Source organism: Salvia hispanica, chromosome 1 (genome assembly GCF_029641045.1).
Source record: "Salvia hispanica isolate PSC_SH4W2 chromosome 1, Shi_PSC_v1, whole genome shotgun sequence".
Classification (NCBI taxonomy): domain Eukaryota; kingdom Viridiplantae; phylum Streptophyta; class Magnoliopsida; order Lamiales; family Lamiaceae; genus Salvia; species Salvia hispanica.
In genome coordinates, this window is record NC_142692.1 from 52,889,532 (window position 1) to 52,905,238 (window position 15,707).

General features: G+C 36.9%; 2 long non-coding RNA genes across 2 annotated transcripts; both read left to right on the forward strand.

Annotated features, from left to right (window-relative positions):
• The first annotated feature begins 6,037 nt into the window (after positions 1-6,037).
• Positions 6,038-6,908, forward strand: LOC125220390 (uncharacterized). The gene is made up of 2 exons (XR_016135153.1): positions 6,038-6,271; positions 6,338-6,908. It is a non-coding gene; the product is annotated as an uncharacterized LOC125220390 (long non-coding RNA).
• A 3,247-nt stretch (positions 6,909-10,155) lies between these two features.
• Positions 10,156-11,549, forward strand: LOC125218833 (uncharacterized). Its single transcript, XR_007176034.2, has 2 exons — positions 10,156-11,203; positions 11,281-11,549. It is a non-coding gene; the product is annotated as an uncharacterized LOC125218833 (long non-coding RNA).
• Positions 11,550-15,707: the final 4,158 nt, after the last annotated feature.

The window sequence follows — 15,707 nt, forward strand, 5'->3', positions numbered from 1 at the left end:
ATAAATAGTCAAAGTGAGAGAAAGTAAAATAAGAGATAAAATAATACTGCTACAAATGAGTAATATATAATACTCCCTCCGTTCCGCGGTAGTTGAGTCATTTAATTTTCTGTACTCGTTTTAGAAAAATGATAATAAATACTACTTCAAGTGGAGATAAAAAAAAAAGTAAGAAAGAGAATAATGTAGATAAGACTCTGATCTACCTTATTCTATCACCTACTTTACTCTCATTATAACTATTTAATATCATTTTTCCAAAACGAGTACAGAAAATGAAATGACTCAACTACCGCGGAACGGAGGGAGTAATGATTATGAATGAGTAAAGGCCAAATGTGGTCCCTAACATATGGCCGTTTTATCAATTTGGTCCTTAACATTATCATTTTGATTATTTGGTCCCTCACAAATAAACTCGGACCCGAATCGGTCCTCACTTAATAGAACCGTAAAAAAATAGACGGTGATTGCAATTTGACTATATTAAATTACTAATGGTAATTAATTATACCTAATTATAATTCTTTTCCTATTAAATTACAAATTATTCATTTCATTTTGCAACTGATACTATCTTTTTTCCAATTTTGCTAATAGAAAAAGAATTATAATTAGGTATAATTAATTACCATTAGTAATTTAATATAGTCAAATTGCAATCGCCGTCTATTTTTTGACGGTTCTGTTAAGTGAGGACCAATTCCGATCCGAGTTTATTTGTGAGGGACCAAATAATCAAAATGATAATGTTAAGGACCAAATTGATAAAACGACCATATGTTAGGGACTACATTTGGCCTTTACTCATTATGAATCTAATATCGAAAGTTATGTCTAAGTTGGATACGTTCGCGCAACACTCAATTCTTAAATTTACAGTTAACTAGTTTTTTCCACATCAATTCGTAAATATCAATCTCGTCAACTTTATTGGGTTCTCGGGATATTTGTTACGGGTTATTGAATTTTTGAGTTATAAATTATTAACCATAATCCTAAGCTTTTAGGTTTCGAGCTAACTCACAAGAGCAATTGATGTATACATGGTTCCTACAAATAGTTATTTCTAACTTCCGAATATATCAGTTTTAATTAATACGTTATTGATAATTTTATATTTATATGAATAAACACACATATAAATACAAATCATGAGTTATATTTCAACTCGTAACCAATATATAATTCATGGGAAGACGAAATATACTTTTTCTTGAATTGCCAATATTTTAATTTTACCTATGTTTTTATGATAAACATAATAGTAAAATAAATAAAATAAAATAATAAATCAAAATATATCGTTAAGTAAAAATATTTTACTTCCTTATCTTTTACAAAATTGAAAAGAGTAATGAAATTTGAAAACCAAAAAATAGAATTAACTTATTAGGACCAACTCTATGGGACTTGGCTTAATTTCGGGTCAATCTTATTGAGTCGCGTGCTTTTCAGTTTAAGGACATTTAAATTGTGATTTCTTTGGGTTATAAATTTTCAACCTTATCCTATAAAATTATTACTATGATATTTGGGTCAATATATAAGTTTCAGATTGAATTGAAGTCCATATGCATTTGAGAAGAAATGAAAATAATAATAGTAACATTTAATTTAGACAATGATACTATCCAAACGTAGCAATTCTCTGTGCAAACACGAAACCGTGCCATAAAGCCAAAATAAGTTGTTTCCGAATAATTATTTCCATTCCATTATTTAATCAATCTTAATATGTCAACTTTCTCAAAATAAAGTATTTCTAAACATAGCTATATGATAAGATAAGGCTGGCAAATTTGTTTTTATGCATCAACTTGCATATAGCTAATTACAAGGTGTTTGCCACTACTAAGATGCATAAATTGTAAGAAAACTGATTGATGTTGATTTTGGACTAATCTAGTAATTCATCTCATATTGTAAATAAATTCAACAATATTACAATGGGGACTATAGATGTAATATCAGAAATTAAGGTAAAGTATAATAAATAGTGTGAATTGTGTTATTTTAATTTACTCCCTCCGTCCAAAAAAAATATAGTAATTTATGTATGACACGGGTTTTAATGTAGAATTGGTAAAGTAAGAGAGAAGGGAAAAAAATAAGAGAGAATGAGAAAAAGTAAGTGAGAAGTAGTGTTAGTGGAATGATGTGTAAGATTATCATTTGTTGAAAACTTTTCATGTGCTCTATTTTCTGTGGACGGCCAAAAATGGTAATTGTTCTGTATTTTTTGTGGACGAATGGAGTAATATTTAATAAAATTTACTTCTTCTGTCTCACTCTAAGTAATATTTCATTTTTGATGTTTCACTCTAAGGCCATCCACAACGCTGTCTCTTATACATCTCTTAACCCCCTCATTTCTTCACTATTCATGGGCTCCACTGTACTTTTTCACTCCATCTCTTAATTAAGAGACAGCACATACATCCCTCCATCTCTTGACCATCTCATCTCTTAACTATTCATTCAATTTTATTTTTTATTTTTATTTTCAACAAATCCAAATAATAAAAAACACACTTCATTAAATAAAATAAAATTACAATTTAAAATCCTAAAAATATAAAAAACACATAATTAAAATCCTAAAAAAATAAAAACACATAATTAAAATCATAAAAAAATAAAAAACACACCATTAAAAAAATGGAGAGTTTTTTTTATGGTGGATAATTTGTGGGAATGATTTGGTATTTATAGAAGTGATTGGAGGCTTTAAAAAAATTGAAAACAAAGTACAAATTTGAAAAAAACGGCTATAAACAGCTAGTATAATTTTTGGAAATATATATATATATATATATATATATTTTTTTTTTAATTTTTGAATTTTTGCTAAATTTTTAAAAAAAAGAAATTAAAAAAAAATCAATTTTAACGGATATAAACGACGCCCACTCGCGGGCAGACGAGTGGGCGTCACGCACGAACCACAACTCGCCACGTCGCCAAGGCGCGTGGCGAGACGTCTCGCCAGCTGCCTCTTCGGAAGGAGACGCGGGACGCGTCGGAGACAAGATGGCGACGAAACGGAGCTTGCATCGCTATCTCGCTGCCATCTCGTGACGAGATGGAGACACCCACGCGATGCGCTGTGGGTGCCCTAATTGTCACATTACCTAAAATGGGATCATCATTATATCTACTTCAGTCTTTATTCACTAAACTCAAAAAGAAAAACAAGTACAGTGTAAAAAATCTCATGTTTCATGACAAATTTGTTTAAATAAAGAAGAATATCGGGCACAATTATCCGCCCATGACAAAATCTCTCTTTCTCTCCTCCGGTGGCGATGGTGGGCAAATTATGCCAAGCGACGAGGTTCAACAATCGGAACCAAGATCATAAACGAACCATAGTATTTTAGCAATGAGAATGAAGAACAAACTAAGAAAATGGCTCCATCACCACTAAAGCCAAATGATTTAAGGAAGACATCTAATATCTTTATCAAGCATGTGAAGGTGGAAATTAGATCTTATGTGTTTGGTTCTGAAGATGAAGGAAATGTGCCTAAGAGATTTTTGCAACCCCACGGAGTTAAGCCTATCCAAATATGATTACAAAGATGTAACTTGAATCATGATTGGATATGTGGTAGTAGTGGAACATTTCCTTTTAATGAATTCGATAGGATATTTATCAAAACAAGCTTATAAATTCTATGTGTGTTAAAAATAATTAGAACGTCTATGAGTCAATCTACTGTTAGACATAATGCGTGGAGAAAAAAATTTAATTAGACAGTTTTCTACATAACTTGGATCACATAGTTTCCAAGTGTTCCGATGTGTTACATAAACCATATATGGGCAATACAATTTAATTTGTTTATAATAGCTGAAGTTTGAAAAAACGTTTAATTGCATCTATACATATATAAAAGCCGAGTTTTGGCATTATTTTAAAATATTTATAAGTTTTGTCCTCATTCTCAAATATTTATAAGTTATGAAACTAATTTAAATATTTACACTAATCATTTGTAATTAAACAGTAACATTTACTACCAATTATGCATAAAGTTTTGCAACAATAATAATATGACAGTTACTATTCTTTAATACAATTAATGGTGTATACATATGTGGATTAATGTTATATTTCAATAGATTTAATGAAAGATTACAACTTTCGTAAGTTATGTGCACGTTTTCTTCATTAATTAATGTAGAATATAGCACCAACAAAGCATCAAATAAAATGATTCAGACTATATCAATTGAATACAAGGTTATATTCACTCTAATTAGTAACATAAAAATTTATATGCACAGAAACCGTTATTGATTAATTATACTTAGAGAATTTAAAATGTCTTTAAATATTATTGGCAAATGAAGAGTTTAAGAATAAGTATATAATTCTTTTTGTTGGACTATAAATATATGACACATGGTAGCAATTATTTCACTCACTCGCTATCTTATTCTCTATTGTACTGGTCACTTTTCTTACAAACTTTATTCGGCGGTTTCATCTTCCGGTGAAACTTTATCCTACGTTTTCTATAAGCGTGATTGAATAGTTTTGATTAACTCTCATTGTTTATGTAATTGCAGGAACTATAACACACTTCGTCAATTATGGTGTAGGAGGCAATTGTTTATGTAAGTATAAAATTTGTAGTTTATTTTTTAGAATTGATATTTAGCTTTTATTTCAACTATAAATCTACAAATTAAAATAATGTGTCTTTTGAGATATGAAATTGAATGTTGAATCATCAATTTGTCGATGGTGAGGAAGAAATGGGCTGAGGCATATATAGGTTGCGGCAGCCGTAAATTGTAGAAGAAATGAACGAATGAGTGAAGAAGAAGATTGACAATGTGTTTATACATGGTGAGGTTTGTGCTTAGGGTTATAAGTTTTGGCTTGGTCTTGGATATAATTTTCATGCACAATTATTGAAACAATATACTTGTGATTCTTTCATATTAATATTAATGATTATTGTTGTGTAGTATTAATTTTTTTTATTTTTATCTGAGTGTTTATGTTGTCCATTAATACTAATATAGAACTGTGATTGTTATTGTGTTAGAGATAAGAAAGTGGTTATTAGAAGCTTTGATTAATTTTACAAATAATGCAACTTCATGTACTTAAATATGTGTATAGGTTTGGTAGATTTTTAAAGTTGTTTAATTTTATGTTTGTGCTTAGGGTTATAAGTTTTGGCTTGGTCTTGGATATAATTTTCATGCACAATTATTGAAACAATATATTTTTTTTATCTAAACATTAGAGAGGATGTGTGACTGTATGAAAATTTAAATTTCTATTTATATGGTTGATGGTACTTGTGATTCTTTCATATTAATATTAATGATTATTGTTGTGTAGTATTAATTTTTTTATTTTTATCCGAGTGTTTAAGTTGTCCATTAATACTAATATAGAACTGTGATTGTTATTGTGTTAGAGATAAGAAAGTGGTTATTAGAAGCTTTGATTAATTTTACAAATAATGCAACTTTATATACTTAAATATGTGTATAGGCTTGGTTGATTTTTAAAGTTGTTTAATTTTATGTTTTGGATTATATATTTAAATTGTTTTTACATATTTATTATTTTTAACTTTTATGCAATTTTAAGTAATTAGTTCAAATTATAAAATTATTATAATGAAATTAAATTGATCCGTGCATCGCACGGGAGGGACACTAGTAATGTCCAACATCAGACATTACACAAACTATAAAAAAAATTGTCCTTATTGTTAGTGTTCCAACTAAAATTAGAGGACACAAGTGGAAGCGTCCTAAAAATGCAAAAGATTAAGTTAATTTGTCTTTCATTTAGAAACGGTTTCTTTTGCTTCCTAAAATGTTGTTATTTTTAAAATTTTCCAACGCAAGTAATTGCATATCAATTTTTTTTTCTCTGAAAAGTACTAAGTTTTTTGTAATATAAATTAATTGTTCAGGTTTTCAATGGATTTTAACTTATCAAAAAGTCTTTTTTGTCATGCTTTTATGGAGCATTTGCTAAATCTGCTAATATTACTAAACTAATCGATGCATGTACTCTGTTATTAATGGAAAATATTTTCGTTTTAGATGTATATGACATTTATAAATTTATATGTTCAAGATGTGTACAACTCCTAGTGTGGTTTATTCTCCAAGGACGGCTCAACACGAAGGAGAGATTATTCAGATTTGGGCTCCATGGGATTGAAGATAATTTGTGTGTCTTTTGCAAAGAAGAGCCAGAGACGGTTGATCATGTCATTTTCGGATGCAGGTATTTTAGTAGGTTGTGATATTTTCTGCTGCGGCTGTTGGAATTTATCTCTTTATTTTCCCATAGCCCGGTCTCGTGCTTCCTCAGCTGGATGGACGCTCCTTTCATCAAGTTTGATAAAAAGTTGTGGTGCTCCCTCTTCTATGTGACAGCAAGGTCCATTTGGTGACTGAGGAACAAAATTGTTTTCGAGAAGATTGTCTCAAGTTAGGAAACTGAGAAGAGACTCTTGCTGTGGAGGCTAGGTTCATGGGCCAAGGGATGGTGTCCAGAGTTTCTTTTTTTACCGGAACAAATTTATGAGAAGCTGAGCCGGGTTAGAAGATGGACTGACATCAAGCATAAGACTAAGGTTGCAATCAAAGACCACTAATGAGGTTCGTCTTTCCCTCGGTTTGATGTAATGCTTTGTTGGCCTTGCTTGCTTGGTTGCTTGATGGCTTTTGCTTTTGGTGTGAGTTGTGGTGTGAGCTTTGGCCGTTTGATTGTTTTTGCTTTTGGTTTTTTTGTTGGTGCTTAGTTTTTTCGCTGGCCTTGGTAGGTTTGTTTTTTTGTTGGGGTATTGATGTTGAACTCTTGCTCACCATCTTTTGGTTTGATCCTACTTTTATCAAAAAAAAAAAAAAAAAAGTTTCAAGGTATGTATACTCTACGGCAGTGGCGGATCCAAGATTTGTCATTTGGGGGTACGAGTCGTATGATAAATAATTACATAACACTAAAAAAATAGAAAATATCGGTAAAATAATATTTGAAATATTATTCAATTTTGAACTCGTGTATTTTAAAATAAAATAAACCAAAAACTATACATAATATCTAATTTATTTTTCTGCGAGTCTTCATTTCCTCAAAGCGATGGGCTATATCATCATCATAGACTTGTAGAAACATTTCTTTCTCAATGAAAGTCGCCAAACAATCATTCAAAGGTTGATCACCAATTGTATTTCGCTACTTATTCTTCACAAACGTCATTCCAGAAAATACTCTCTCTACACTTGCAATAGCAACCCGAAGAATCAAAATCAACTTGATAAGCAAAAGGACAAAGGGATAAGCCACATCCCTCTTTGTTTCAACAGGCGTCATTGAAAGAGAACTAAAATCTTGCAAATTATAAGTCATTATCTCTTCTCATATCCTCCATGAATATATCAAGTTGACAATCAAAGGCCTCAAATCAATGCTTGAAAAAATGGAAGGATAAAAAGTTGCAAGTTTGAGTACACTTTCTTCCTTTCCTTCAACATTCATAGCTATCTTTTGGAAATTTTTATTAAATACATTACTATTAAAATTATACATATAATAATAGTAGTAAAAAAAAAAATTGGGGATGCCACCGTCCCACCTTGTTTTGAATTCCATCCGCCACTGCTCTACGGCAAGAGCATATAAATCCAGCAAAATTGACGTTGAGTTGATTAATAACAAGAAACCTAAGAAAAGGTTGACAAAAACATTGTCGCAGTAAAAAAATTTGAATATCCAAATTTAGTTATGGATGTATCAACTTGATGGAACGACATGATCAAATAACTTTGGAGCATACGGATTATTTAGTTCATTATTAATTAGAAGTTGTAGTGATACAAATTTGGTTTTATTGCCTTTCTTGTTGGTATATCTCAGAAGACTTGCTATTAAATCTGAGGGCATTAATCCTATGATATTTTGGTATAACTAACATGTGGGGGCAAACAATATCCTATATTAGAGAGTGAACAAGAGTAGCAAGCATATATATGAGTTACTCCCAATTCCATTAGTATGAGGCATTTTAGAGAGTACCCCAAGAGCAAAACTGTGAGGACTTTGCCCAAAACGAACAATATCATACTAATGTGATGTTCGGGTGCACCACCGATCTCCAACATAACAGATACAAATGCATCAATTATGGTAAATGCATGTCAAGATTTAGGTAATGCGAGCAGAACTCTAGACAAATTTAGTGATCGCCTTAGTAAAGCTTGAAGTTAAAGAATAATACTCCCTCTATTCCAAGGAAGATGACTCCTTCTTGGGACGGTAATCCGAGTAGAACTCTAGACGAATTTAGTGATAGTCTTAGTAAAGCTTGAAGTTAATGAATAATATAATACTCTCTCCGTCCCAAGGAAGATGACCCCTTCTTGGGACGACACGAGATTTTATCTATGCTAATTTTAAAGTGTTTAAAAAGGGAGAGAGAAAGTTGTTGGGTGTTTAAAAATAGGAGCGATGAATAAAGTAAGAGAGATAAAAGGTTGTTGATGTTTAAAAGTATGAGAGATGCAAAAAGTAAGAGAGAGAAAATGTTGTTTGGTGTTTAAAAGTATGATAGATGAATAAAGTAAGAAAGGGAAAAGATAATTAAGTATTTTAAATATTTCCTAAATAAGAAAAAAAGTCATCTTGATTGGGACAGACGAAAAAGAAAAGCGAGTGTCACGACCACAACTCCCTAGTGCTAGTTAGCGTAGCTATTTCGCGACTAAACAATTCTCAATAATCAAGGGACAACATAAAAAGGATGAAATAACTTAAATCAATAGTATCAAAGGCATATGGGTACATAGTCAAAACGTGTTCAGAGTATCAAGACTAAGTTCATAGCTTTCTAGCACAAAATTCTAGATTTGCAGCGGAAGAGTCCAAGACAAAATAGCACGTATGAAGACATGCTACCTTGGGCTACCTATCTACTTATTTAAGGATCGTTCCCAACACCTTCGCCTGCTCGTCCACGTTTAACCTGCACATTTGAAAATAACATGCAGGGCTGAGTATTTGATATACTCAGTGGGCACATTGCCAAAAATGGTTCTATCTTTAATTGTCAATGCCACAGTTGAGTGATCATGGGGTTTTACTTAAAAGACCCGAGTCACTAAAATACTTTTCCTTGAGTAAAGATTTGATTGCGCAATCACATAACATAGATATACCATATCTGAAACTGATGTGAACCGGGAATGTGGCCACATTCCACGACGGTCACTGGACCGGCCAACTCCTTTGTTAGCTCACGGTCCCCTCATGTGTACACTAGTCCGAGTAGGGTGTGCGGCCCTACTGGGACCCGAATTCGATTTAACTAAATTGGCATAGCCAAGCAGATATGTAATCATAAAACAAAACATGGCATGACAATATACTTGAGCAAAGATTCACATTTTCATACTGAAATCACGTTTTGAAAGAATGCCCACCTCAAAAGCTAAAGCTCCTTCCGAAATTTTCTTAACTTGGTCTTAGATGACGTTCGAAGACGTCCCTTTAGGAAATAAAATGATACTTAATTAGATTTTGAGATATCCGTTAAGCTTAAACATGAATGCATCCTAAGTGCGTGATCATTTTATTCTTCCTCTAAATTTTCTAGAAGAGTTCTAGAATTCATGAATATTAATTAAATCAGTAGATTTAATTAAATTGGGAAAAATTATTCGCTTAACTTGAGGGTGTTACCTCCTAAGCCATTCATTTAAGTACTAAAAATTTGGCTCGAGGTCTATTCATCGTTAGCGTATCGTAATTTCTTAAAATTAATCATTTGAGCACTCTTGCTACTTTCCGGAAAAATTAGACTTATCTTCGTGGAATTAATTAGCGGACTATTATTTAATCCATAACATAGGAGAGTCCATGATTTAATTAATTTCCTAGCCCATACTTTAATTTAGTTGGTGGCCCAACTCCATAATTAAGTTCAAATAAAAGACAGCCCGTTTCTAACATTTCTTAAGCCCATATTTACTTTTAATGGAGAGGCCCAACTTAAAACTCCCTCAAATGAATTCTTTGGCCCAAGGTGCAAATAAATAAAAGAAAGGCCCAAAGACAAAACAATTAAAATCAAAAGAGGCCCAATTTTCTCTCTTCTCATTTCTATCGATTTCTCTCTTCTTAACATTCCCAAATTGCAAAAACCCTAGCTTGGAAGAGAATCCGGCGGCGCCTCTGTTCACGCCGCCTTTCGCCGCCGCCTCCGGCGGCGTCCCTCTCTTCCCCCTTCCGTCCCTCTGTCTTACTCACTCCACCGGAGGTTCTCGTCTGCTGCCGCCGTCGAGCGCTCTCATCCTCGGCGAACCCAGCAGCAGAGAGGAGGCATCGCCTCCTTCTTTCTCTCTCAGCTGCGGCTTGCAAACGCCTCGTCCTTCTCTCGTCTTCTCCGGCGAATTCGCGCTCGGAGTGACCCCTTTCGCGGTCGACCGATGCTGTTCGTTGCTCGGCCAGACAGCCCTTGCCCCTGCTCCCGTCAACACTCCTAAAGCTAAGTTCTTTAATCCATTCTTTCCTAGTGCTAGTTATTTAGTTTAAAAGAGCTAAGTCTATCTATAGATTGAGTATTGGGGCTTCTTTGAACCTGCTGACAGATTTGATTTTTCTTAGAGGAGTTGAGTGAAAGTGTTATTGTTCTATGCTTATCCTAAATCTTTTGTTAGTTAACCGCCGAGGGGTTGTAGATATGTGCTTTAACATGCTTGGGGCTGATTTCTACATGATGATAGGATATGTTATTTGGGAGAAAGGTGGAGGTGTATTACCTCTTGAAATAGCGAAGGAGTGGGCTGTCTTTGCTGCTGTTCACTACTTGCTCCACCCTCTAACTCTCTGTTCTTGCTGAAATTTTGACGTGTGTGTGAAAGGGAGTTGATATGTGGTGTGGAGGGGATTTTATAGGCTGAGCTTCGGTGTACTATGGGGAATTAAATGGGGCTGATCTCTCTTGTCTTCATATCACAACATATCTCTCTTTTTCTAATCATGCAGCCCCTTTGTCTTAATGTAGTTTGTTGGCTAGTTTGGGTACTTGGTACTTGGTGAATAAATCCCATTGTTTGATTGTGGCTAGGTATAACAGGTGCTGCATTAGTGAAGGGCTTTGCAGGCTGGACTTGCCCCCTTTTTGGGTAAGTCCTTGGTCTTCATAGGAAAAGAAAGGTTGTTTCTTCCCCTCTATAAGTATTCCATTAATTACTCTTGTCCCATGGCCATTAAAACTTGTTTTTATCTTGCAGGTGAGAGAGGAATCTTAGCTCCCACCTAGCTGCACTTCGAGCGGGCCTGGATTTGATGTCTGGGCCGACGGGCTGCCCGAAACGGGCCCTAAATTGGGCCTGGAGAAAAGGCCCGAAATGCACTCCACAATTTATATTTTCCTTTCCTTGTTTTCTTTCTTTAAGGACTTTGATCCATGTAACCTATTCCATTAGTTGTTCATTTTGTTGCCTATGTAAACCATTCGAAACATTTTATTTTTCCGAAGTGTGTCTTTAGTCTGTTTTAACTTGCTCACTTACTTCTTTAGTTTTTACTTCGCAACTAAAAAGATTAAGTTTCATTAAAGGCTCGAGATCCACTAAAACTTCACGAAAAGAGAGGACATTACATTTCTAGTTCCACATTAATATATCGAAAGCAAGCTAATGGTGCGGGTATTACATTCTACCCTCCTTAACGAAAATTTCGCCCCGAAATTTTGCTTATGTTACTCAAACAGTTCTGGGTACTTTTCCTTCCTCTTGTCTTCCAGCTCCCACGTAGCTTCCTCGTGACCGTGGTGCTTCCATAGAACTTTCACCGTTACAATGGATTTGTTCCTCAATTCCTTGACCTTCCTATCCAAGATTGCCTCTGGTTTCTCTTCATAGCTTAAGTCCGGCTCCAAAACCATTTCCTCCTGGTGGACTATGTGTTTTGGGTCGAACACATATTTCCTCAATTGTGACACATGAAAAACATTATGCACATTTCCGAAACTCGGTGGAAGTGCCAATCTGTACGCCACAGGGCTGACTTTTTCTAGAATCTCGTAGGGTCCGATGAAACGTGGTCTTAGCTTGCCCGTGACACCAAACCTCGAAATCCCTTTAGACGGAGATACTTTTAGAAAAACTTTGTCTCCCACCTTGAACTGCAGGTCGGTTCGGCGAGCATCCGCGTAAGACTTCTGCCTATCTTGAGCTTCCTTGATTCTCTCACGGATCTGGCGGACGATCTCTATCATTTCCTCTACAGAATTTGGTCCAAGCGTCTTTCTCTCACCGACTTCATCCCAGTAAAGTGGTGATCTACATTTCCTCCCATACAGTGCTTCATATGGGGCCATGTTTATAGTTGCCTGATAACTGTTGTTGTAAGCAAACTCTATAAGTGGCAGTACTGGCTCCCAATTTCCTCCTCGATCGAGCACCACGGCTCTCAGCATATCTTCCAAGGTCTGGATTGTTCTCTCAGACTGCCCATCAGTCTGCGGATGGAATGCAGTACTGAAATTCAATCTAGTGCCCAGCTCTTGCTGCAGGCTTATCCAAAATCTGGAAGTAAATTTTGGATCACGGTCTGATGTGATTGTTACCGGTATTCCATGTAAGCGTATGATCTCTTGCACATAGATCTGAGCTAATTTGTCCGATCCGTAAGTGATACGAACTGGTACGAAGTGAGCGCTCTTGGTGAGGCGATCTATAATCACCCAAATAGCAGTATTCCCTCGTTGTGACTTTGGCAATCCTGTCACGAAGTCCATCGCAATGTGCTCCCATTTCCACTCGGGAATTTCTAGGGGTTGCAAATTCCCATAGGGTCGTTGATGTAGAGCCTTCACTTGTTGGCATGCTAAGCACCTTTCTACAAACGACGCTATGCTCCTCTTCATGCCATCCCACCAAAACTGTTTCTTCATATCTTGATACATTTTCGTACCTCCTGGGTGGGCAGTATAGGGTGTTTCGTGAGCTTCGCTCATGATCTCATTCCTGAGAGTCTCGTCATTGGGCACACATAATCTCCCTTCAAACGTGAGGGCGTTATCCGCTTCTTCGCGGTAACTCACCTCTTTTCCCGTCCTCACCTTAAGTCGAATTTTCTCTAATGCTTCATCACTCCTTCGAGCTTCAACAATTCTGGCCCTTAAGTCTGGTTCAATCACTAGAGTGGCGATCCTACTTTCCACCGTCTCTGGTGCTCTCACTACCTCCAATCGCATCTTAGCGAATCCCCGTATAAGTTCCTCATTTTGTGTAAGGAAGGTGGCCACTTGGGGTGTAGTTTTCCTGCTCGAGGCATCTGCCACTACATTCGCCTTGCCTGGGTGGTAATTTATACCACAGTCATAATCCTTGACTAATTCGAGCCATCTGCGTTGTCGCATATTTAAATCCTTCTGCTCGAAAAATTACTTAAGGCTCTTGTGGTCCGTGAAGATCTCACATCGAACCCCGTAGAGGTGATGTCTCCAAATCTTCAAGGCATGTACCACTGCCGCTAGTTCCAGATCATGAGTGGGGTAGTTTAACTCGTGCGGCCTGAGTTGGCGTGACGCGTAAGCAATCACCTTGCCATCCTGCATCAATACGCATCCGAGTCCGATCTTTGATGCATCGGTGTACACCACATAGCCTGCTCCTGGTGCTGGCACGGCTAGGACTGGTGCGGTGGTCAACTTTTCTTTTAATAGTTGGAAGCTCGCTTCGCACTCCGGCGTCCAATTGACCTTAGCCCCTTTCTTGAGCTGTTGGGTTAATGGTCTGGCTATTCTAGAAAATCCTTCAATGAACCTCCGATAATATCCAGCCAAACCTAAGAAACTGCGAATCTCACTAGGTGTTGTTGGTGACTGCCAACGTTGTACTGCTTCCACTTTTGCAGGGTCCACTCGGATCCCTTCTGCCATTACTATGTGTCCTAGGAAGTTCACCTCGTTGAGCCAGAACTCACATTTGCTAAACTTAGCATAGAGCTTCTCGGCTCTCAACGTCTCTAAGGTGGTTCTCAGATGTTCCTCGTGTTCCTTCTCGTTCTTCGAATAGATAAGTACATCATCTATAAAGACTAGGACGAACTTGTCCAAGTATGGGTGGAACACGCGGTTCATTTAGTCCATGAACACTGCCGGGGCATTTGTGAGCCCAAAAGGCATTACAGTGAACTCGTAATGACCATATCTGGTGCGGTACGCCGTCTTGGGTACATCATCTGGTCGGACCTTCAGTTGGTGATAGCCTGATCTCAAGTCCATTTTTGAGAATATACCAGCCCCTCGAAGTTGGTCAAAAAGGTCATCAAATCCTCGGTAGAGGATACTTGTTCTTGAGCGTCAACTTGTTCAACTCTCGGTAGTCGATACACATTCTCAGTGTTCCGTCCTTCTTCTTTACGAAGAGCACTGGTGCGCCCCATGGTGACACACTGGGTCGGATGAAGCCCAGGTCGAGTAGTTCCTGTAACTGTATCTTGAGTTCTTCTAACTCTTTAGGCGCCATTTTGTATGGTGCCTCCGATACTGGGGCCGATCCTGGTTTGAGATCAATTGTAAATTCTAATTGCCTGTCTGGCGGCAATCCTGGTAGTGCGTCAGGAAAGACATCTGAAAATTCTCGTACCACTGCTACATCTTCAATCTTACGGTCCTCTTTCTCTTCTCCATTCAGGTAAACGAGGTATGCAGGGTATCCTTTTCTTATCATAGTGGTTGCTTGTAGTGCAGAAATTATGGACTTCCGTCGCCTCATGGAGATTCCGTGGAAGATTGTGGGTTCCTTTCCTGGGTATTGCAGCGAGATCTGCCTTTCCTTACAAAGAATGGTAGCGTAGTTTTCGGCTAGCCAATCCATTCCCAATATGATGTCGACGCTCCACATCAACATCACATGCAAATTGTGAGCCACTAACTTAAGGTTTCCCATAGTGAATTCTACGTTCGAGCAAGTTCGTGAGATATCTATAAGGCCTCCTATGGGTGAGGACACCTTCATCTTATGTCGATTTCATCAGTAAGCAGTTCTAAAGTATCCACGCAAGGTGCTGACATGAAAGAATGGCAATAGGTATGTCGGGGAGAGTTCCCATACTTGCTAAATTGCTCTTGGTTCCCTACTCAATCTTAGGCTGCTTCTGCCTCGGTGCAGTAATTATAGCCTGAGTGGGAAACCTTTGGCGTAGCTGCCGCTGGGGTGGGGCTGGGACTGCCTTTCTTCTCGGCTCAGTTTGAAGTGCCTGCAGCTGCTGACGCTGCCCTTGATAGTCATGTCTCCCTCCTGTCCTAGTATTCTTGTTCGACATTCCCTAGAGAAATGTGCGCTTCTGCTACTATTAAGGCACCTATGTGTCCTAACTGTGCACTTTCCACGGTGGTTTCTTGATCACTTAGCACAGGGAGCGGCCTTAGGTCGGTACTCAACCCTCTTATTGAGATCGGTTTGTCTACCCCATTCTGCGGTGGTTTTGGGGCAAGCTATTGCTTCTTACTCTCATTTGGAGTTTGTTTTCCATTTTCTCGATCGTTCCTTCCTTTCGTTGATTTTATTTCGCCACACTTCGGACGATTTTCCTCTTGTCGAAGACATCCGTTCACTAAAATGTAATCTATGACAGTGCTCGTATTTTGACTAGATTTCGTTTCCTAACGATGATCTTGATCTCCATTTCTTGTGTCTCTCTTAGT